Source organism: Pteropus medius, unplaced genomic scaffold (genome assembly GCF_902729225.1).
Source record: "Pteropus medius unplaced genomic scaffold, Ma_sr-lr_union100, whole genome shotgun sequence".
Taxonomy (NCBI): domain Eukaryota; kingdom Metazoa; phylum Chordata; class Mammalia; order Chiroptera; family Pteropodidae; genus Pteropus; species Pteropus medius.
In genome coordinates this window covers 322,591-347,114 of record NW_024348530.1, presented here as the reverse complement: position 1 = coordinate 347,114, position 24,524 = coordinate 322,591, and the positions used below count along the sequence as shown (strand labels likewise).

The 24,524-nt window shown below is 35.5% G+C and overlaps 1 protein-coding gene and 1 pseudogene across 1 annotated transcript in view; both read left to right on the top strand.

Annotated features, from left to right (window-relative positions):
* LOC120616435 (small integral membrane protein 20-like) overlaps positions 1-14,886 on the top strand; it is a 33,480-nt pseudogene extending 18,594 nt beyond the window's left edge.
* IL1RAPL2 (interleukin 1 receptor accessory protein like 2) overlaps positions 1-24,524 on the top strand; it is a 615,492-nt gene that overhangs the window by 348,625 nt on the left and 242,343 nt on the right. The window lies entirely within an intron of this gene.

Sequence of the window (24,524 nt, the reverse complement as noted above, 5' to 3'; positions counted from 1 at the left end):
TTTATGGAGTCTTTAGGGTTTTCAACGTATAATGTTATGCCATCTTCAAAAAGAGACAATTTTGCTTCCTCCTTTCCAATTTGGATGTCCTTTATTTCTTTATTTCCCCAATTTCTCTGGTTAGAATGTCTACAAACTATGTTGAAAAAAAGTGGCAAGACTGGGCATTCTTGTCTTGTTCCTGACAGAGGAAAAGCTTTCAGCTTTTCCCACTGAATATGAAGTTAGCTGTGGGTTTGTCATATAAGGCCTTTATTATGTTGAGGAACAGTCCCTCAGTACACAGTTTCCTGAGAGTTTTTATCATGAAAGTACTTTAAATTTTGTCAATTTTTTTTCTGTTATCTATTGAGGTGATCATGTGATTCTTATCTTTCACTTTGTTAATGTATATCACATTTATTGATTTGTGGATGTTGAGCCTTCCTTGCACTCATCGAATATATACTTGATTATGTCGTATGATCTTTTTAATGTATTTCTGAATTTGGTTTGCTAATATTTTTGTTGAGAAACTTTGCATCAATGTTCATCAGGGATATTGACCTGTAATTTTCTTTTCTTATAGAATCTTTCGCTAGCTTTGGTATTGGGGTAATGCTGGCCTCATAAAAATGAGTTTAGAAGTATTCCTCCTTTTTTTCTGGAAGAGCTTGAGAAACAATGATATTCTTCTTTAAGTGTTTGGTAGAATTAATCAGTGACGCCATCTTGTCCTGGACTTTTTTTTCCTTTTTGTTTGACTCTGGTTTCTTATTGAGCTCAGGTGAGTGGTAAGAAATAGCTCCAGAGTCTTTTGTTCCATTCTAACAGAGCTGTTTCTCTGAGTCTACTAGGCAATACTTTCCTGGTATTTTCCTATAGGCAAGAAGCTTTTATCTGTATCTTTTTGAGACATGGAGTGTTGTACTTCAACTATGGCTTTTATTTCTTAATTTTTCAAATCCATTGAAGTATTAATAACCATATTTTTGACCCCGAATTAGACTGCATTATCTAATATCTTCCCCCACCCCTGATTTGTGAATTTATTCAAGTGGAAAGTTTTACCAAGGTGTAAAAATAAAATCACATTTGTTATGTATTTGACAAATGACATTTACTGAAAGGAATAAAATTTAGTAGATGAGAACAATTTCAAAAACTCAAGTAATGAGTCATCTTTCAAACTAGGATCAGACAGTATCCACAAACGAATCGGAGGGAAGAAACTCCATCAGTTCCTGATATTTTTTATACTTTCTACTAACATATAATCAAAAGAACCAGACAAAGGAATTTTTAAAAAAACGTTTCAGCCATCCCTATATTGATTTATAGGGCATTTTTTTTTCAAATCATGTGGGCGCGCGCGCACACACACACACACACACACACACACGCCAGGAGTACTCAATAATGTAGTGCTTATGTAATTTGATACAATTATTTTGTGTAAGTCGTTTTTTAAGAATCTATTGAATTCTATTCATTGCAAAAAAAATGGATTTTCTTGAACAAATGCCCTTAGAGGGAAGGTCTACCCAAGGCCGAATATTATTCTTGACTAGGAATTGCTGTCCTCCAAAAATATAACATCTCATTTTTTTCTAAACAGTTCTGTGAATAGTTTTTAAATTATTAACTAATTCATTCAGGACCTGACAATTTCATTACCTTTAGGTTTTAGGTCACTTGATGTGTGGGATGAGATTATATTACCTCTAAGTACACTTCTTGTCAGAAGCACCAATATAGCACTTTTCTAATCCTTTCCCTCACTTAATTTGTGTGAAATATTAGGCTTTGTAACAATTCTAAGTCATTGCTTATGGCATGTGTCTGATATTCTTTAAAGAATTCATGAGAATTTAAGAAGAAAGTGAAAAAAATATGACTTTACTATTGACAGTAACAGGTGATTATGGAATTAAATAGGGGACAGCAGAACAGCTGGCAGACATCTGTATAAACTCAACTTTCTAGCTGTACCCTAGATTGAAACCAGCAATGTTTAAAAGTTTAAGCTGACTCCATTAAATCTTATTTAGATTATCTATCAAATCATACAAAATGTCAATAGTATAGGGAAAGCTAGTGTTTACTAACTGTATGTCTGTGGGTTGTTAGAAAAGTAATGAGTCAAAATTCACCCAGTTTTAACAAACATCAATCTACTATCAGTGGATATTTCCTAAGAAGAATCGGTGTCCAGCTAATTTTCCACCTTCAGGCTTTGACCAACTAACCAAAGATTCTCTCACTAGATAAGACCTTAAAAAGCTACCCATCCTAGTTTTTCATTCATCAGCAATAACCATTGGAACCTCGGTGCTTAATTTATTCAGTCAGGAGAAGCAGTGGGATTTGGTGTAATCTGGGGGCATGTGGGGCAAGAAAAGATTTTTGTTTCCAACCCTGCTGGATCTTTAGCAAGTTGTCTGAGCTTTCTGTGCTTTTCTTTATTCACTTACCAAATGAAAGGAAAGATGCCTGCCAGAGCACAGAGAAAAAAAAAAAAGACATATGTGCTAAAAGACATTGAAACAAATACTACAAAAGTCCAAGAACGTAGAATGTAGAATGTTGTTAGAAATAGACATTACATTGTAACCCACAATGCTATGTGTAGCTAAGAAATACGAACAGAGATTTCACAGAAATATGTAAGGTGGTCCATGAATTGAAAATGAGCAATTAATGGGGGCTTTTGAGTAAAAACTAATGTTGTACACTGGGATGGGAGTAGCTACAAAAAATAAGTAAAAAGTTAATAGAAATTTTGCTTTACAGTTCTTCCTAACCAAATTTCTTAAAGAACAGCTGCACCAGTAAGGTACTGCAAACAAAATTTGTGCTTTAATCTGTTTAAAATGATAACCTTTGTCAGACTTCAGGATAGATCATGCTAGAGAAATCAATCAAATCAAGGTTAAGGAGCAGGAGAGATGGAAGAAAGGACAGAGTTAGAATAGGAATGGAGGTGGTGCATAAGAAGAGCTTTGTAAATTCCCCAACACTATGAACATGTCATTATGCAAAAATAAATACTAACAATAATAATAATGCTACTTCTAGGCTCTGAGCACAGTCCTTTTCTTTAAGGATATCCATGGATCTGTAGCTATTTCCTCCTTCACATTCCCTGAGAAGTCATAAAAGATGTATGTCCACTTATCACAACATCCTTTTAGCTGAAAACAACCACAGACCAAGTCTTTCCTGATAAGGCCAGGAGACATAAACCCCACAATTATTAACTCTTTGGGGATCATAGATAATTTTCAGAAATAAATGGAAACTACGCAGACTACAGAGAAAATAATGTCCATAAGCTGAAAATTATGCTTGTAATTTTAGAAAATTCATAGTGTCTTGGATCCCAGGTTAGAAACCTCTGTTTGTCTTTGGACTACTCTAGCATCTTCTTGAATGCTCATTTGCCAGCTCCACCACTGAGGAGGGAGATCAGTGAGGATTTTAAGTATTTTTTGACTTAAAGTATTTTTTGGACATTTAGGTCTTATACAAATTTAACAAATAGTCAGAGATTGGCAAGGTGGAGTATGACTGGAATACAATGGCTGATAAGTGTTTTGGGAACTCACTCACTGTAGGCTTGAGTGACCAAGGGGATCTTCAGTGAGTCCTAAGGATCTGAACTATCCCTGGAATATTTAAAGCAGGAGAGAGGGAAGAAAAGACTTGTTTGGGCTATTAAATGAGAATGTCTTGACTTGGCAGAGATTCCTGTTGTTGAAAAGAAAATTGGGAACTTGTGATCAAGAGGAATGGGGGCATGGAACAGCTATGATCTGAATCTCTTGACATTTGCTTCGTGACTTGGCTTTAGGGAAATGGATCTAGCTTATCTGAAAAAAATAAATAGAAAATATCATATAAACCTGTAAGAATTGTACACTTATCCTTGTGACTTACTTTAGTATATGTGACAAGAGCATATTCTGAGCTGTACTTGGAGTTGCAGAAAATCTATTCCTACAGAAGTTGAGAGGTCGTCAGTAGGGTTTAGAAGTTTGTAAGATGTAAGGAAGTTTTTTGAGAGTTCAAAGCCCACAACTCAGGGAAAGGAGTGGGAATGAATATGAATAAATAAGATGGCTCAAATATTTTTTTAAAGATGTGATTCAGGGTCTGGGGACAGCTGTTTGTGGTGCTTTTCCCCAGCCAGACCATGTTCTCAACGAGTGCATATTCTTTATTTTGACTAAAATAACCCAAGCAGCAGTGATTTGGCAAGAAGAAACTTTATTCTTCTTGCACTGGGCAGGGATTTTTCATTTAATCTATCATTCTGAACTTGCTGTACTGTTTTCAAAAGTCACAGTAAGTTATTCAGAGTTGACTTTGACAGCATCTCTAGAACACAGGGGAGACTTAGCCCATAATTACAAGATGGTATGACATCTGGAGAAGTCAGGAATCATCCAGGTATTGAGTATCCAGGATGTCAAACTGCAATGAAAGACTTTTAGAGGGCAGCGAAAGCACCTGCTTGGAACAGGCACACACACACACACTCACACACACACACACACACACACACACACACACACAAACTAAAAGGTCAACGAATATATATTATATATATAATTTTTGTACACATTACATCACATCCCCTCTAGTAAATGAAAAGCTATTTCAGGACAGAATCCATTTGATACCAAACTATACTAGAGGGTCATGCACATAGGAAACAAATTCAATAAGTGCAAGAGTGAGTAGTGATATTTAAAACAAACTTTACAACAATTATTTCTACTTTCACTAGATGATATTTTCAGTGCCTACTGTGTCCTAGGCACATGCCTGGGGATATAGAAGTAAAATGCATAGTCTTTTTCCGGAAGGGTCTCACAGCTCAGTAGAAGACATAGACACGTAGATGAAGAATTTGAGTGCATAGTGAAAAGTTGTGCGATAGAGATGTGCACAGAGTCCTAAAGTAGTTCAGAGGGTGGGCACCTCACCCAGATTGGAGTGTTGAACTGTAGTCTAGGCATCGAAGAGATATAATGGGACTAGTTAGGATGATATTAATAGAACACTTGAAATTGGGTTCTAGACTAGAGTTCTTTCCACTGGACACAAGAAATATCTGTGTAACGTCATAGAAATCAGAGATCAGGAGTGTTTAGAAAGGCAATGTTGCCAGAAATTAAGTAAACATCATTTATCCCTTTACTGACTCCAGGGTACCACACTAAATGCTGAGGATGGGGATATGAAATGTCCACAGATCATTATCTCAAGAAACTAAATAATGACCAGGTATAATACTGTACCCACAGGGAGCTTATACTTCATAGACATTTGGTGATTACCGACACTGTGGACCCAAGCACATATGGGTTGGACCCAAACACTATGCAGAAGGCAAAGGTAAATTATTGCTGCATTTTTTTTTTGTCAATCATTATCTTTATTATTTGTCTTATGTTGCAAACCCTGTGATGAGACTGTTTACTCACTCTTAGGTCGCCAGGAGTCCAAACTAACTGGATGGCATGTAATAACGTAATACTGTAAATGTGGTGGTGAAATTTCTCTCCAGTTCCAATTTCATATATATAGCTCCCTACTGTATGTTTCAATCTGGTGGTCCTTCTAGTATCTTTAGTTTAAATACAGTGAAAACTCCCATGACTCACTTAAAATACCCTTCCAATTCTTAGGAAGCATTAATTCTCAGTCCTTCATTATTCATTTTATGATGCAAATTAAAATGCTTGCTGTTTCTCACACACGCTGTATCATTTCCCACCAATGTGTTTTTGTTCAACTTGTTTCCTATATTGGAAAACTTTTTCTACCATTTCTGTATATTCAAATCCTACTCCAGAATTTAAAGTCCTGCTCAAAAGGTACCTCCCCACCAGAAAACTTTTGATTCTCATTTTATCATCCCTTAAAAAAAATAAAATAAAATAAAATCTGAAAGCAATTGCTACTTTATTCAAATTCCATAGCATTAAATCTGTACTCTCGTATTAGAGAAAGAGAGTTAGGTGATATCCATACAGATATAATAATTGAAGCCTTAGAGTAAAATGAAATTGCCAGAGGGCAAAGTACACAAAAATAATGGAAGAATGTCAAGGTCAGAGTTTAAGAAAACACATTCTTTAGAGGGTCTGAAGGGAAAGAAAATCAGAGAAGAGGACAGACAAGTAGCACAAAACTGTGAGAGAACAAGGAGAAAGGAATGCTTAACATGTCAAATGAGGTAGAAAAATCAAGGAAGAATAAACAAACATTGAATATCTGTTGAATGAATGAAAAGATGAAGAAAGAAAAACAAAGTAAAGAAGAAAAAACAAATCAAAAGGCCATTGAATTTAACAAGTCTTTGGTACTTAAAGAGTGAGGATACAGAGAAATTTCTAGGGGAGAAAGATAAAGAATTGGAATCTGAAAATCTGTGCTGGACTCCTGGATCTTCTATTGTGTAACTTTAAGAAAGTTACTTCTATGAAACTCTTTCTCCATCTCTAAAATTAGGGAAATAACCACCAACTTCACCAACATCTCAGAGTTATTGTATGGATTCAGTAAGAATATAAGCAAAAGAGTACAACAAAATGTAAAAGGCTATACAAATGTAAATTGGAATAATTAACTTAATATTAAAGTACCCTACAAATGAGAAGGTGTTCAATCATCAGTCCAGAAAAATATTAGGAGCAATGAGTTTACAAAGCTCCATTTAACAGTCGTCACGAGTTGCTGTGCATTTGCCAGAATTGAGATCAGTACCAAGTATTGTATGAATTTTATTTTTTCAGCTATGATTCCCTTAGAAAGCTATGTGGTATGTATTGATTTAGAAAATCAATTATTACATTTATTAAAAGAAGAAAAATAGATTTATTTTCTGTGAATTTCTCTAGGATTAGTGTAGCTCTTCCTGACACTACTTGGATATATTATAGTCACAGATCCAATTTGTTTCAAACCAGTAGTTCTCAGCCTCCAGGTTACTATTTACTAGTGACGTATTTCCAGTACTTGGCTACTAGTAAAAAATGTAAATAGATTCAAGTATGGCCTTGTAATAACATCACTCACTGGCTTACATTTCTATCTTATTCTTGAGCGAGAGATAAATGCTAACATGCCAGGAATTGTTTATAATCTACAACCTGCCTTATTTATGTTACAACTCAGACATCTGTACATTTTTCACCATGAGTGCCCTCGTAGAAAAAAAAAAAAGATTAGCAATCAACCATATCTTCAGAGATCATCCAGTCCTATCATTTGATTTACAGGTGAGGAAAGTTAAAGCCCAGATAAGGGCAGAGATTTACCCAAAGAATGCTAGTTAGAATAGAAACAGGAACACAGATTCCCTGATATTAGTGCAAGATTCTGTCCACTCTAACAGCTTTTCTAAAAGAGCTTCAATGTGAGGTGTTTTACAGACACATACATATATGCATTCATGTACCTGTATATGCATACATGTCGAAGGGTCAAATACATTTAGAAAGTAGTGCTCTATATTACCCTTTAGAAGATTCTATCATGAAGTCTCCCTAAATATCACCAACCACAATTGTAGATAAGACAAAGTTGGGTTTATTGTTTAGACACATTCCTTCAAAAAGCTTTGACTGTGTCTCCAAGTGGGGAAGGTAAGGACAGAATTGATTAAGAATTGGATATTCAGCTTATGGTGGGTATTTCAACATGGAGGTTTGACTAGGATTGGCTAAGAATCATGATACAACCATCCAGAACTGGTGGAAGCAGCAACTTGTGAATTTTGAGGGGAGGATTCAGACTCTTAGGACTCAAACTGTCTGTTGGATGCTTTCCACTGAAGAGTTGGTGGGACTTTCAGGACTTTCTTGTAATGAACAATCAAACCATTTGCTTTGACAGTTCTGGAAGAGGAAAGAAATGCTAATGAAGAAAATAAAAAAGCAAAGCCATTTTAGTATAGACAGCAAGGTGCAATTTTGGCTCTCTGAGTCCAGACTAAGTGTGAAAGGAGACAGTTTTGGTTTTCAATTCACAATGAATATTAAAGTCTTATTAATTAAAATTAAAAAGGTTTTACTTTATTTAAACCAGAATTTTTCGACACCTATTTGACAACAGAATTCTGGTTTTCACTTTAAACACATTCTAGAAAACTACACTCTATTTTGTTCGAAAATTCACACTTCTCTGGAAACCATTTGGAAGTTGATCAGTTATGAATTGTCTGAAAACATTGATGTAATGTACCAGGTAACTTAACCAATAGTAGCAGTTGTCCTGATGGCTGATGTAACCAGTCTGCCTGACTAGGTTCCTTTTATTATACACTATGTAATGATTGCTCTCCCTGATGAGAGCTGCTCTAGTTATAAAGCTTTTAATTGAGGACCCAATAGTGCTATAAAAATTAAGTGTCTGGAATAGATCATTCCATTTACCTTTTCATCATTGTGAATAAGAATAATCTTTATTTTTACCCATATTGCTTACATCTCATTTGTCAATGAGTGGGTGTCATCATTTGCATTTAGAGATGCTCATGCTCAGGTAATTTTCAAATATTGCTTTTCAGCTGTGTTTTAATATAGTTTTTGAAATTGTTTTCCAAAGCATTTTAATTAGTACATATTACAGATTAATCACCTGTCAAATTTGATTTATAAAAATGAGACCATCTTGAGTCTGTCAGCTGCATACGAAAACTATCCCCAAAGCCTTCAGTTCTTCTTTATCTTACCTTACCTTACCTTACCTTACCTTACCTTACCTTACCTTACCTTACCTTACCTTACCTTATCTCATCTTATCTCAGCTTATCTTATCTTATCTTATCTTATCTTATCTTATCTTATCTTATCTTTTTTGTGGGTTGTTGGGGTGGCATTGGTTAATAAGATTATATAGTTTTCAAGTGTACAGTTCAATAATATGTCATATATATATTGTAATTTGTGTTCACCATCCAAAGTAAAATTTCCTTCCATCACCATATATTTGACCCCCTTTACCCTTATCTACCTCCCCTTTCCCTGCCCTCCTTTCCCTTTAGTAACCATTAAATTGTTGTTTGTGTCTATGAGTTTTTTTTGTCTTGTTCATTTGTCACTTTCAGTTTTTATATCCCACATATGAGTGAAATCATATTTTCTCCTTTTCTCCTGTCTGACTTTTTTTGCTTAGCATGATATTCTAAAGATCCATCCATTTTGTTGTAAATGGAAGTATATCACCTTTTCTTATGGCTGAGTAATATTCCATTTTATATATGTACGACATCTTCATTATCCAATCATCTATCGAAGGGTACTTCGGTTATTTCCATGTCTTGGCCACTGTGAATACTTTAAAACCAGAACACAGTCAAGATTGTGCATTTAACCTTTTTTAAACTTAAAATTGTGCCATGTATTTTTTCTTCTTGAAGAATCAGTTTGTACCCCATCCCCATTTCCTTAAATGACACAAACACATACAGATATTTAGTTACAGAGTCATGTAGAACTTAAAGTGGGAAAATACTCAGTGAGTACAAAGGTAATTGTTTGAGCCCAAATGAATTGAAGGGACATTTGTAAATCAGGGATGTGACTATGATACTGTGCTTGCTAAAACTGCAACTGCTTTGACTTCTCCATTAGTTTCTACTGAGTTGATCCCATAATGCTAAACCTGTGAGTTTCTCTATTATAGTTATTTCTAACAGAGCAAAGGAATTCAAGTTTGGGGCATCTGGGTGATGCCAGTTGCATTAAATGGGTCAGGTACTCACATGGTCATTGGAAAGCAGCAATGACCACAAGGACAATAACAAAATGTGACCAGGGAAGAGCTAATAGACTGTGACTTGCTTTCTAACTGAAATTATATGATCCCAAGACACTTAAAGAAAATAATCAATCATTTGATGTTTAGGTGCACATCATGAAGCTACAAGTGTCTTGCTGATGTAAATCATCCTCACCACCAAGTAGGACAAGAGGTCACTTGGTAGTAGTTGCATAGACAACTACAGCCCACTGGCCCATAGGATGCATGCATGATTTGTTGAAATTTCAGTAAATCAATTTTAATTTTTCCATTTTTAGCATTTACTATTGACCAGCACTTTAACATATATTATCACAGTTTATCCTCTCAACAACTCTAGACTTGGCTGTTTTCATATAGCCTTAATAATTTATATCCCTAATATATATTAAATCAAGTAATTCAGTACATGGAGAGTCATCAAAGCATTTTAATTAAATTCAAAACTCAGGACTAAGAGTTGTAACTTTATTCTGTGATGATAGCATGCCTATAGGCAGTGTTATCAAGCTTTTGGTATAGGGAATTGTTTGGTTTGAAAGAGGATATTTGACATATAGTATATCTGAGTCATAATGATAAATCTTATGGCTATATTAGTCAGTACCTTTGTGTATCAACATATTAGGTAAAAAGCTGGATTTTATTTAGTCATCAAGATAAATTTCCTACATGATATCAAGCATCTGGATATTCATAACCATACATCAATGCACATGGAGCCATCTGGGCATTTGGCATTATTTAGAAACTAATAACATAACATGTGATTGATCTAGACTTACTTGACTGAAAACAGTAGGTCTTAGATTCTGGTTCTTTGTTGACCAGTTTCTTATTTTCCAGAATACTCTGCCTTTTCCCCATGTTCTGACTTCTGACCTTTGATTAAATATAGGGATCTTATCATATTTTTAGTCCTGATCCTATTCAGTCTTCCTCAACATACTATTAGATATTTGATTTACAACATCAGTATTCAGATTAGGAATTGCTTTTTACTTATCCTCCCAAATATCTTGGCATTGTGCTGCCACAGATGATATAGCAGAGTAGTAACTTCAGAATTAGATTGTCTGGAATGAAATCCTGGTTCAGCCATTTTCTAGCTGCATGACCTTGGATCACTTACATAACCTCTCTTGGTCTCAGTTCTCACATTTATACAATAGAGATAATGATCATAACTTTTAGAGCTGCATGCATTAAATGTAATAATATTCATAGCATATTTTATACAGATCCTGGTACATAGTAAGTGTTCAAAATCCTGTTAGCACCTCTACCAGTTTTTAATTGAAAAAAAATTGGCGGGAAAGAATTAGAGTTTATTTTTTTAAACCAACAAACAACAAGGCATCCACATAGGAAACGAGGAAGTCAAACTGTCACTATTTGCAGATGACATGATTATCTATATAGAAAACCCTAAAGATTCCACAAGAACACTGCTAGAAACAATAAGCAAATACAGTAAATTTTCTGGATACAAAATCAACGTTCAAAAACCCATAGTGTTCCTATACTTAATAATAAAGTGTGAGAAAGTGAAGTGGAAAAAATAATTCCTTTTGCAATTGCAACAAAATAAAATACCTAGTAAAAAATCTAATGAAACATGTAGTAATAAATCTAATGAAGGACCTATATAATGAAAACTATAAGACCCTATTAAAATAAATCAACGAAGATACAAAGAAATGGAAAGATATTCTGTGTTCTTGTATCGGAAGAGTCAACACACTTAAAATGACCATATTACCTAAAGCATTATACATATTTAATGCAACCCCCATCAAAATCCCAGTGGCATTTTTTTAAAGAAACAGAACAAAAATTCATCCAATTTTTATGGAAGCACGAAAGACCCTGAATCACCAAAGCAATGCTGAGAAAAGAAGAACAAGACTGGAGGGATCACTCTGCCCGAATTCAAATTATACTACAAAGTGACAATAATCAAAATGGCGTGGTACTGGTAGAAAAACAGACACACAGACCAGTGGAACAGAACTGAGAGTCCAGAATTAATCTCATGTTTATATGGGCAAATAATTTTCAACAAAAACAAAAAAAGAAAATACACACACACACACACACACAGTGGAGAAAGGAAAGACTCTTCAATAAATGGTACTGGGAAAACTGGAAAGCCACCTGCAAAGGAATGAAACTAGACTGTTGTCTATTACCACACACCAAAATTAAATCAAACTGGACTAAGGACCTGAATATAAGACCTGAAACAATAAAATGCATAGGAACTAAATTCATGGACCTTGGACTTAAAAAGGATTTTATGTATTTGACCTCAAAAGCAAGGGAAGTAAAAACAAAAATAAATAATAAATGAATAGGATTACATCAAACTAAAAAGCTTCTGCACAGCAAAAGGAACCATCAACGAGGTAAAGAGAAAACCATCTGAATGGGAAAATATATTTGCAAGCAATGCCTCCATTAAGGGCCAATATCCAAAGTATACAAAGAACTCATACTACTCAATAACAACAACAACAACAAAACAAACAATCCAATCAAAATATGGGCAGAGGACCTGAACAGACACTACTCCCAAGAAGACATACAAATGGCCAACAAATATTTGAAAAGATGCTTGACATTGCAAGCTATTAGGAAAATGAAAATCAAAACCACAATGAGATACTATCTCGCACCTGTTAGCTAGCTGTAATCAACAAAACAAGTGATAACAAATGTTGGGGAGGATGTGGAGGAAAAGGAACCCTCATACACTGCTGGTGGGACTGCAAATTGGTACAGCCACTGTGGAAAACAGTATGGAGATTATGGAGATTCCTCAAAAAACTAAGAATTGATCTACTATATGAACTAGCAATTCCTCTACTGGGTATTTACACCAAAGACTTGAAAACTCATATGCAAAAAGATATTTGCACACCGATGTTCAAGCAGCATTATTCACAGTGGCCAGGACATGGTAACAACCAAAGTGTCCTACAATAGATGATTAACTAAACAAGCTGTGGTACATATATACAATGGAATATTACTCAGCCATAAGAAGAAATGAAATACTGCCATTTGCGATAACATGGATGGACCTCGAGATAATCATGCCAAGCTAAATAAGCCAGAGAGAAAAAGTTGAAAATCACATGATATCATTTATATGTGGGATATAAACCTAAAAGCAACAAACGAACAGGATAAACAGAGACTCATGGACATGAACTATAGACTAGTGCTTACCAGATGTGAGAAGGGAAGGGGGAGGTACATGGGGTAAATGGGGTCAAATATGTGGTGACAAATCTAACTATGGGAGGTGAACACAATGTAAATATATATGGCTTACTGTTAAAATGTTCAGCTGAAACATTGGATTTTGTTAACCAGTGTCACCATAAAAATATAAATTAATTAATTAAAAATAAAATCAACAAACAATTTAGCAATTGAAACAAATTGTCTCACCTATTTTACTTGCCATTCATACATTAAACCTCTTATATTTACACATCTTTTAGAACAGTGAATTTGTCTTGGAAGTACTGAATCTGTCAAAGGAAAGATGGATAGGGGTCCACTTTACTTCAAGTGAATGGGAAGTCATTTGGCTTTCATATCTTAGATAAATTCTAAGATACTTACTTTATAATTGCTTTATTGTCAGGAGTTTACAATGAAGTCATAAGAGAAAAAAATCGATCAGCCTAATTGCCTCAAGATGGATATGTAATTCATAAATCTCTTGTCTAATGGATATAGTAATAGGCCACCTGTTTCCCCTGCCTCCTTCCCAGTTCTGTATATGAATGACTAGTGACTAGTGCTTCCTGAAATGAACAAACCCAGACATCAAAGTGCTATAATGTTATAATTTAATGGTAGCTCATCTCAATTTTGAATCTTACATAATCAGATAATTCTAGATTTTGAGAAAAGATCCATTTCTTTCTTATCACTTTCATTGAACAGTCATCATTAAGGTATCCTCCATATAGAAGTTCTGGGCTTAAAGGCCCCAATTAGGAGATGAATAAGAATTTAGTAGGGCAAATGAGATGGGGACAGGCAGGTGGTGGGGGTACTTGGTTGATTTGTTCACAACCAAATTCACAGCACGCTAGCATAACTAAATTTAAAATTTAGTCAGGCTGCTCAGCAATTATTTTCCACTATTTGACTTCAGTATTGAATCTAGCACAACATTCGAAGACTGCCATACATGATCCTATCCAGAATAAATAATTAAGTCTAAATGAGCCTTGCCACTTTTAATGTGTCAGAGATTCGGCTCCAATAATTCAGAATTTGTGATGCGTCAGACTTCTCTAAAAAAAGGGAGGTGCAATTATTCTTGCCAGATTAACATGTTAGCAGATAGAGGGAAGTGTGTTTGATCCACTTAAAACACATTGTTTCAAGCACCTAAGAACTCATTCGCTACAAATATTAACTTGGATGGTTATAAATTATCATGATAAGCTCAATGAAATTTGTCATTGCGTTTATAGTAAAGATGTTTTTTTTCAGGACATTTATTATTTGCTCTACAAAAACCCATGGAATATATGTTTCTCTCTGGTCTCATTATTAGGAAAAGTTGCACTTACCAGGAAAATAGACAGTATTAATTAGAGATTCATCTGTGGGCTTTCTAGTCAGGCCTAGCTTTGATTAAATACTAACTTTGTCACTTCCTGGCTGTATGACCTTTAGAAAGTCAGTTGACCTATATGATCCTCAGTTTCCTCACAACTAAAATGAAAATAACGTACTCCTGTGGTGGGGATTCGATGAATTTATACATGAAAATTGCTTAGAACTCACCCGGCCAGCACTATCCAGGATTTGGAGAGTGTGGGGCTCTCAGCCAGTCAGAGCAGTCCCAGGCTGGTGCCATGTCCAAAACCTGCAGACTGCTCTCATTTTTAGGGGCTTCACTTCCCTGTTTGGGGCCAGCTTCTACCCCTCTACTTTTGGCTCCTAATGTAGCTGGAGGAGTATTGGAACAAACAAGCTATAAATCAAGGTGGTATTGCTGAAGAAGCTGTGCTGCCACCATTGTTAAAAGTGTGGTTTGATCTATTTGGCAGAAAATGAGAAGGCTGTCAAATATAGTCTCCCATTCACATGATTGTCTCTTTGCCTTGTTGATGGTTTCTTTTGCTGTGCAGAAGCTTTTTAGTTTGATGTAGTCCCATTCATTTATTTTTGCTTTTACTTCCCTTGCCTTTGAGATCAAATTCATAAAATCCTTGACTTTAGTTCCTATATTTTCTTCTATGCTTTTTATTGTTTCAAGTCTTATATTCAGGTCCTTAATCCATTTTGAATTACTTTTGGTGTGTGGTGATAGACAGCAGCCTATTTTCATTCTTTTGCAGGTGGCTTTCCAGTTTTCTCAGGACCATTTATTGAAGAGATTTCCTTTCTCCACTATATGTTTTTGGCTCTTTTGACAAAAATTATTTCCCTATGTAAACATGGGTTTACTTCTGGACTCTCAATTCCACTGGTCTGTGTGTCTATTTTTCTGCCCATATCATGCCACTTGATTATCATCACTTTGTAGTATAATTCGAAGTCACGCCGAGGATTACCTCTGATCTTGTTCTTTTTTCTCAGCATTGCTTTGGCTATTCGGGGTCTTCTCTACTTCCATACAAATCTAATGAATTTTTGTTCTTGTTTTTTAGAATGTCATTGGGATTTTGATGGGGGTTGCATTAAATCTGTGTAATATTTTTGGCAATAAAGTCATTTTGTTTGTTTGTTTGTTTGTTTGTTTTTTAAGGTCATTTTAACTATGTTGATTCTTCCAATCCAAGGACACAGAATATCTTTCAATTTCTTTATGTCTTCTTCGATTTCTTTTAATAATATCATATAGTTTTCAGTGTATAGGTCCTTCACATGTTTTGATAGGTTTATTCCTAAGAATTTTTTTTACTGCAATTGCAAAAGGGATTTTTTTTCTTTTTCTGACAATTCATTATCAGAGTATAGGAATGATAGGGATTTTTGAACATTGATTTTGTATCCTGAAACTTTACTGTATTTGTTTATTATTTCTAGTAGCATGTTGGTGCAGTCTTTAGGGTTTTCTATGTAGAGAATCATGTCATCTGCAAATAGTGAGTTTGACTTCATTTCCTATTTGGCTGCCTTTTATTTCTTTCTTTCGCCTGATTGCACTTGCTAAGACGACCAGTGTTATATTGAATAACAGTGGTGATAGTGGACAACCTTGTCTTATTTCTGATCTTAGAGGAAAGGTTTTCAGTTTTTCACTGTTAAATATAATATTAGCTGAGGGTTTGTCATATATGGCCTTTATTATTTTGAGGTACTTTCCTTCTATTCCCTTTTTATTAAGTGTTTTAATCATAAATGGATGCCATATTTTCTAAAAATCTTTTTCTGTGTCTATTGATATTAATCATATGATTTTTTTTTTTTATTTTGTGTATGTGGTGTATCACACTAATCGATTTGCATATGTTAAACCTTCCCTGTGCCCTTGGGATGAAAACTTCTTGACATGGTATATAATTTTTTAATGTGTCGTTGTATTCGGTTCACTAGTATCTTATTTAGGATTTTAAATCCGTGTTCCTGAGAGATATTGGCCTGTAGTTTTCTTTTTTTCCTGTTATCTTTACCAGGTTTTGGTCTCAGTGTAATATTGGCCTTATAAAATGAGTTAGGAAGTGTTGCCTCTTCTTCAATTTTTTAGGAGAGTTTGAGAATTGGTATTAAATCCTCTTTGAATGTTTGATAGAATTGACTGGTGAAGCCATCTGGTCCTGGCCTTTTACTTTTTGGCAGGTTTTTCATGGTTGTTTCCATTTCCATACTGCTGCTTGGTCTATTTAGATTTTCCACTTCTTTGTGATTCAGTCTAGGAAGGCTGTATATTTCTAAGAACTTGTCCATATCTTCTAGGTTATTAAATTTAGTGTCATATAATTTTTCATAGTATTCTTGTATGATTCTTTGTATTTTAGTGGTATCTGTTGTAACTTCTCTTTCATTACTAATTTTGTTTATTTGTGTCCTTATTCTTTTTTCATTAATGACTTTGGCCAGGGGATTGTCAATTTTGTTAATCTTCTCAAAGAACCAGATCTTTGTTGCATTATTTTTATTTATTGCCTTTTTGTTCTCGATTTCATTTAATTCTAATATAATTTTGATTATTTCCTTCTTTCTGCTAACTTTGGGCTTCATTTCATCTTCTTTTTCTAATTTTTTAAGATGTAATCTTTGGTGTTTATTTGGGCTCATTATTGTTTGTTGAGATAGGCCTGTAATGATATGAACTTTCCTATTATTACCACTTTTGCTGTGTGCCAAAAAGTTTCGATATGTTGTACTTTCATTCTCATTCATTTCTATGTATCACTTGATCTCTCTCTTTATTTCTTCTCTGACCCAGTCATTCTTTCATAGCATGTTGTTTAATCCCCATGTGTTTGTGGTTCTTCCTGCTTTCTTTTTACAGTTAATCTCTAGTTTCAAAGCATTATGGTTAGAGAATATATTTGGTATGATTTCAATCTTAAATGTGTTGAAGCTAGTTTTGTGTCCCAACATATAGTCTATCCTCAAGAATGTTTATGTGTAGTGGAGAAGAATTTATAAGCTGCTATTTTGTGATGATAAGCTCTGTAAATGTTGATTATGTCTACTTGGCCTAATGTATCATTTAAGAATGTTATTTTCTTATTGCTTTTCTTTTTGGATGATCTATTAATCTCTGACAGTGGGGTATTTAGTTCTCCTACTATAATTGTGTGTTTGTCAGTTTTTCCCTTTAGTCCTTTTAGTACTTGCTTTATATATTTTTTGCACCCTAATTGGGAGTATAGATATTAAGTGTTATGTCTTCTTGATGTATGGTTCTCTTTACCATTATCAAGCATCCATCATTGTCTCTCAGTACCTTTTTTATCTTGAAGTCTGTTTCATCAGATATAAGTATATCTATACCCATTTTTCTCTGGATGCCAATTCCTCGGATTATCAATTTCCACACTTTCATTTTGAGTCTATATTTCTCTTTGGAACTGAAATGTGTCTCCTGAAGGTAGCATATAATTGAGTTTTGTATTTTGATCCAATCTAATACTCTGTGCCTTTTTATTAGTGAGTTCAGTCCATTTACATTTAGGGTGGTTATTGAAATATGAGGTTTTCTTATTGACATTTTATCTTTTGGAACTCAGCGTCTCCATTTTTTCTTTGTCCTCGTGTTTCTGTCTTTTTTTTTTTTTTGAATTTGGTGGTGTTTTATTTATTTATTTTTTTCCCCTCCATTCCCTCTTGTTTCATGCTATGTGTCTCATTTCTGGATTACTTGGGTGTGGTTACCATTAAGTTTAGTAAGGAATAATATATATCTATATTTATACACACACAGAGTAGTCTTTTTTTTTTCTTCTGTGTGCACATTATCTCCATTCCCCTTAAAGAATTTGGATCTTTACCCCACTCCTTTTCTGTTTTCGTTGTCTCAAATTATCCCAATTTATGCTATACATTTATTTCTTGGTTGCAGTAGTACTTGTCTTCTTCTTTTTTCCCAGTTTTATTGAGATATTATTTACATATAATGTTGCATAAGTTTAAGGTGTACAACATAATGCATACACACACACACACATACATGATTATCACAAGTTTAGATAACATTCATCACCTCACATAGCTATGATTTTTTTTCTCGTAATGAGAAATTTTAAGATCTACTATCTTGGCAACTTTCAAATATACAATAGAATGTTGTTAACTATAGTCACCATGCTGTACATCACATCCCCAGTGCTTATAACTGGAAGTTTTTTTGACCACCTTCACGCATTTTCCCCATACCTCGCCTCTGGTAAACACCAATCTATTCTGTTTTTATGAGTTTTGTGGGTTTTTCAAAATATTCCACATATAAGTGTGATCATACAGTATTTGCTTTCTCTGTCTGACTTAGTTCACTAAGAGTGTACCAATTTAAACTCACATCAACAATGCTGAAACTGCCTGATTCCCTTGATTGTTCCCAGTACAGAGTATTGTGAACTTTCTGATCCTTTCCAATCTCATAGGTGAAAAGTGTTATCTTAAAGTTATTTAATATGTATTTCTTCTATAATAAGTGAGATTGATATTTTTCATGTTTACAATACATCATTTTTATTTCTCTTTATGCAAATTGTCTGGTCCTACCTTTTATCTATTTTTTTCTAGCATATTGTTGGTCTGCTCACTTATTGATTTGTAATAATTATTTGAATAGTAAGAAAAGTTAGCTTACCATTTGGAAAAAAAAAAATTCCTACCCAATGGCACAAGCCAAGATTAATTCTATATTGATTTAAAATGTGAATATATCAGAAGAAATATTGGATACTGGTAAACATATATGTAATCTTCTGGTGAAGAGAGACTTTGCCATATGAACTGAAAAACAGAATTCATAAAGAAAAGAGTAACAGATTAGAATACATTAAAACTTCAAAATTTATGTAGACAAAAATCAACTGAAAACAAACTTAAAAAGCAAACAACAGCTGCATATGTGCATATATAAGAGAGAAAGAGAAAGAATGAATATAATGAAAATGGTAAAGATATAGAGAAGTGATCATTATACATTTCTATAGGTTTCAATTTCGTCTAACTAAAATGTTGAGAAAAGTAATAGTAAAAAAGAAATGATAAAGAAGCCTGAATTACTAAAATTTAGAATTAAAAAATTAAACAAGGACTACAGCAGGATACAGATTCTTTCTAAAAAGTGTTATAAAGTTATAAGCAATAAACTAGAAAATCTTTTTAAAATTTATTTATGTTAATTAGTTTCAAGTATACAGTACATTGGTTAGATATATTTATAGTTCATAAAACTATCCCCCCAACTGCTCCCTCCCTCCTCTGACCCTCCACCTAGCCAACGTATTCATGCTAATTGTATTCCCTATGCTGTGCTCTCCATCCAATGACCATCCATCAGCTACTAATTTGTACTTCTTTAACCCTTCACCCCCATTCTCTCAGTCCCCAAGCCCCTTCCCCTCTGTGTGTCACCAAATTGTCTACTATATTTGTGAGTCTGTTTTTGATTAGTTTGTTCTTTTTATTCCTTAGATTCTGCATATAATTGAAATCATATGGTGTTTATCTTTCTCTGTCTGACTTAAATACCTTCTAAATCCATCAAAGCAATATCTTTTTCCATCCCCTTCCTTTTAGTCTGTGTGTGTCTTTTAATCTGAAGTGAGTCTTTTGTATTTTTTCTTCTTAAAAAAGTCCCTCCATCATTTCCTGTAATACTGTCTTGGTGGCGATAAATTCTTTTAGCTTATTTTTGTCTGGGAAGCTCTTTATCTGTTCTTCAACTCTAAATGATAGCTTTGCTGGATAAAGTATCCTTGGTTGTAGATCCTGGGTCTTCATCCTGTCAAATATTTTTTTGCCGAGTCCTTCCATCCTGCATAGTTTATTTTGAGAAATCAGCTGCCAGTCTTATGGGTATTTCCTTATAAGGAATTTTCTGTTTTTTCTCTTGCTGCTTGTAATATTCTTTCTTTGTATTTAACCTTTGGCATTTTAATTATGATATGTCTTGGTGTGGGCCTATTTGAATCCCTGATTTTTGGAATTCTCTGAGCTTCCTGAGGTTTTATATCTATTTCCTTCACCAGGTTAGGGAAGTTTTCCATCGTTATTTCTTCAAACAGCTGTTTAGCATCTTTATTTTCTTCAGTTATGCCGATCAGATGGATATTTGGACCCTTAATAGTGTCTTGTATGCTCATTAAATTATTTTTATATTCTTGGCATCTTATCTCTTGCCATTCTGATTGTGTGTTCTTGGCTTTTCCATCCTGTAGATAGGGCATTTGATCTTTTTTCTTTATTCACTGTTTATTCCTTTGTTTATTCCATTTAATATACTTCTCATCTCAGATAATGTGTTCTTCAGACTGGTTCCCTTTTATAATTTTCATTTCCATTTTTGTGTTTTTTATCTCTTTGTTGAAGTTCTGTACACTTCCCAAAAGTTCACTCAGCACCTTTATAACCAGTGTTTTGAACTCTGCATCTGTTAGATTACTTGACTCCATAATATCTGAATATCTGCCCTGTTCTCTTATATGGCTTCTGCTTCCTTGTCTTCCCATTTTGGCTGCCTTTCTGTGTACTAAGCAAAGCTCCTGAGTCTCCAGGTCTTATTAGTGTGGATCCGTGAAGTAGGTGTCCAGTGGCACAGTCCTGAGAGGGGTTCAGCTGTAGGCCAAACTTAGCCCAAGCCTCTACACCTCTGGGACTACATGTTAAGATTTAGCAAGCAATCCACAGATGCTGTGCTTATAGTTGCCTCAAAAGGCCACACTAGAAACTGAGGCCACCTGCCTCCAGTGTGAGTCTAGAGACTGCTCAGCAAGGAGCACTGACTTGCTGAGGATATATCTGGATGTGGCTTGAGTGGGGATGCGAGTTGGGGGAGGTGGGGTTTCAGGGAATCTTCTGGGCAGAGCAACCTCTGTTATCCAGTTTGACGACATCAGAGCTATGGCAGCACTGTGTCTGGCTCACTGGTATGGGGAAGGGCTCATCAGAGAACAATGGATACCACCGGCACTTCTGTACTGAGTGAGTTTCGCCTAAGCCCGCGCTCTGATATCTCCCTGTAAGTCCCTGGTGGCCCCTGCGTGCAGCCGAATCGGCACTGTTGCTCAGAGTGAGCAGGTCCGTCACCACAAAACTCCGCTCGCGGGTGCAGCCCCTTTGAAAGGCTTCTGCCACTGCCACAGCCTCTGTCTCACTCAGCTGCTCAAACTGGGCAGACCTGTGTCCTCACCCCATCCTACCTTCTGCCATCGCAGGGCGATTTCTTAGATTTCTCCCTATTTGTATGGCTTGTTCATCTATATCCCAGACAATTTTTCTTTGCTGCTGCTCCTTGTTTCCGTCACAACTTTGATTTGGCCACCAGAGTGATGAACAGAGTCTCTAACATCTAAGCCATTTTTTTTCTCCATAAACTAGAAAATCTAATTTTTTTTATGTAGATTCTAAACCCTCCCATGCATGCTCCTCCATGCTCTTCCCCACATCTGGCTGCCTAAGATGTTGATATTCAGGACAAAATGGAAGCCATGTGTTGAGGACTTGAGTGCTTTCTCAGCTTGAGTATGTCTCATTTTTGGCATGGTCTCTCAGCTTTGGTTCCGTAACATCTCAAAGGTTCCAGAGGAGTCTTTTCTCTTTTTAAAGTGTGTGTGTGTGTGTGTGTGTGTGTATGTCTGTGTGTTTAAATCTTTAGCCATTATGCAATATTTAAGCTTATAATATCCTGTTCTTAATTATAGTTTCACTTTCCTTCTTCTGTCTGCCATTTAGTCATCTTATTCATGCATTTTTTCTCCTTTTGTTGCAGGTATAATGACCCCCTTTAGTATTTCCTGTAATGTAGGTCTTATGGTGGAGAATTCTCTCAGCTTTTGTATGTCTGGAAATGTCTTTATTCTCCTTCATATTTAAAGGAGAATTTTGCTATATATATTATTCTTGGCTGTTAATTTCTTTCAATAATTTGAATATTTGATTCCACTCCTTCCTTCCTTGTAAGGTTTGTGTGTGGTTTGATGATAATATAATGGGTTTCTCTTTAGAAGTTACTGTCTTCCCCCACCCCCACCCTGGCTGTCTTGATAATTTTCTTTGTCATTAATTTTTGACAATTTTAATATAGTGTGTCTCGGAGAAGGCCTCTTTGGGTTGAGATAATTGAGTATTCTGTTTGCTTCTTGGATTCAAAGATTCAGTTCTTTCCATAGATTTGGGAAATTCTTGTCAACTATTTGTTCGAATGTGCTCTCTGGCCTCTTCGCTGTCTCTTCTTCTAGTATACTCTTTCTTCGTATGTTGCTTTTACTGATGGTGTCAGATAATTCTTGCAGAGTTTTTTCTTTTTCTTTTTTTTCTCAAGTCTCTCTCTTCTTCCCTCTGTATCATTTCCAGATTTCTGTGTTTGATATCACTAATTATTTCCTCCACCTGGTCAGCTCTATTTCCTAAGCTTGCTATTTCATTCTTCATCTCTTTTAATGTGTTCTTCATCTCCAGAAGTTCTATTTCGTTCTTTTTTAGGGTTTCAGTCTCTTTGTAAATATTCATTTTCTTGACTTATTTTGTTTTTAATTTCTTGCAATTGTTGATCAGAATTTTCTTGCATGTCATTGAAAAATGCAATCCTGAATTCTCTGTCATTTAAATTACATATTTCTATGTCTTTAAGCTTATTTTCTGGAGATATTTCACTTTTTTTGAGCTGTCTTGTCCCTTGGTTTGTTCATGGCATTTGATGGACTATTTTTCCACCTGGGTATTAATGGGAGTGTATCTGCTTTTTCTTTTCAAAACGAAAACTTATTATGTAGTAATCTCTCTTTAGCACATTGATAAGAAGGGAGCTTTCTTTCGATTTCCAGTAGGTGGTGTCCAAGCCTCTTGGGTCTCTGCTTTAAGACTAAAAATGCTCCTTTCTCTCTGGTAGACTGTATACTTTATCTGCTATCAGGTGGGTTCAGTCTCAGTGTTCTGCCCCGGTGAAGGGGTGCAAGGGTAATTGGGGTCTGTGAATCTGAAGAGGCCCTGAAGCCTCATCACTGCCCCAACAGTCAGATGCAATGTTCTACTGCTTCCTTCCCAGACTCAGTCTAACTGTGTGGGGCAAGTGTTAATTGTGAGAGGCCTGGGTGTGTGTGGCTGCTTCCCTTCTCATAGTGCTGTACCCTCAGGTCTCAGCTGTCCTGCTTCAATACCACTGCACCTGTCTCTGGTACTGGCTGTAGTGTATGTTTCAGTACCAGTTGTGCAAATTTCCCTGGAACTCCATGGTGCTAGCTCTGAGAGGATATGGGGTGGGTGGAGGGCATGCTCTGGGTTGTGGGGTGAAGGTCACAGCCAGGTTCCATGACTCAGCCTCCTGCTTGGAATCAGTGGCTGCTAAGACACAGCTATCTTCCCTCTGCACTCAGTCTCTACTCCCCTCTCTGCCCTGATCTCTGGGCTCCACTGCATGGGACATGCTCATCACTCAGGCAGATTTCGGGAATCGGCCACGAAATCTCCCCTCCTTCTTCTCCTGCAGGAAGCTCTAGCTTTGTATGGCAGCTCTTTTGTTTCTTACAATCTACCCCCCTGACTTGCGCCATTCTGACCTTCCGATGCTCTGATGCATAGATCTCTCAGATGCACTTGTGTGCAAGTTGGGTGTTATTTGTTGAGTTGTAGATATTCATCTTGTTATTATTTCAAGGGGAGAGATCCGGGGAGATTTCTCATGCTGCAATTCTTCTGAGGTTACTCTGAATCTTCACACTTTTTTGACCAAAAGTTACCCCTGGAGTAATTATGTTACAATGTGTATGCTAAGGGTATTGATTCAATACTTAAGTGAAAAATGAGTCCTGCTTCATGTAATTATTATTGAAGAAGAACTAACTTGAGTATTTCCAAATGATGTGAATGAGACATTGACTTTTAGAGAATCATCTCACTACTAACCACATGGCAAATTGATGATTAGTGGTAAGTGGTTGTTGTAGTGAAAAATCAAAACACCCCAAGGAGACAGATACCTGAGTCTCAGGATCTTATGGTCCTCTCCTTTAAAATGTATCAAGTAGTCTGTTCATGACCCTGCCACCTTTTCTTCCTCTTTCTTTCCACCA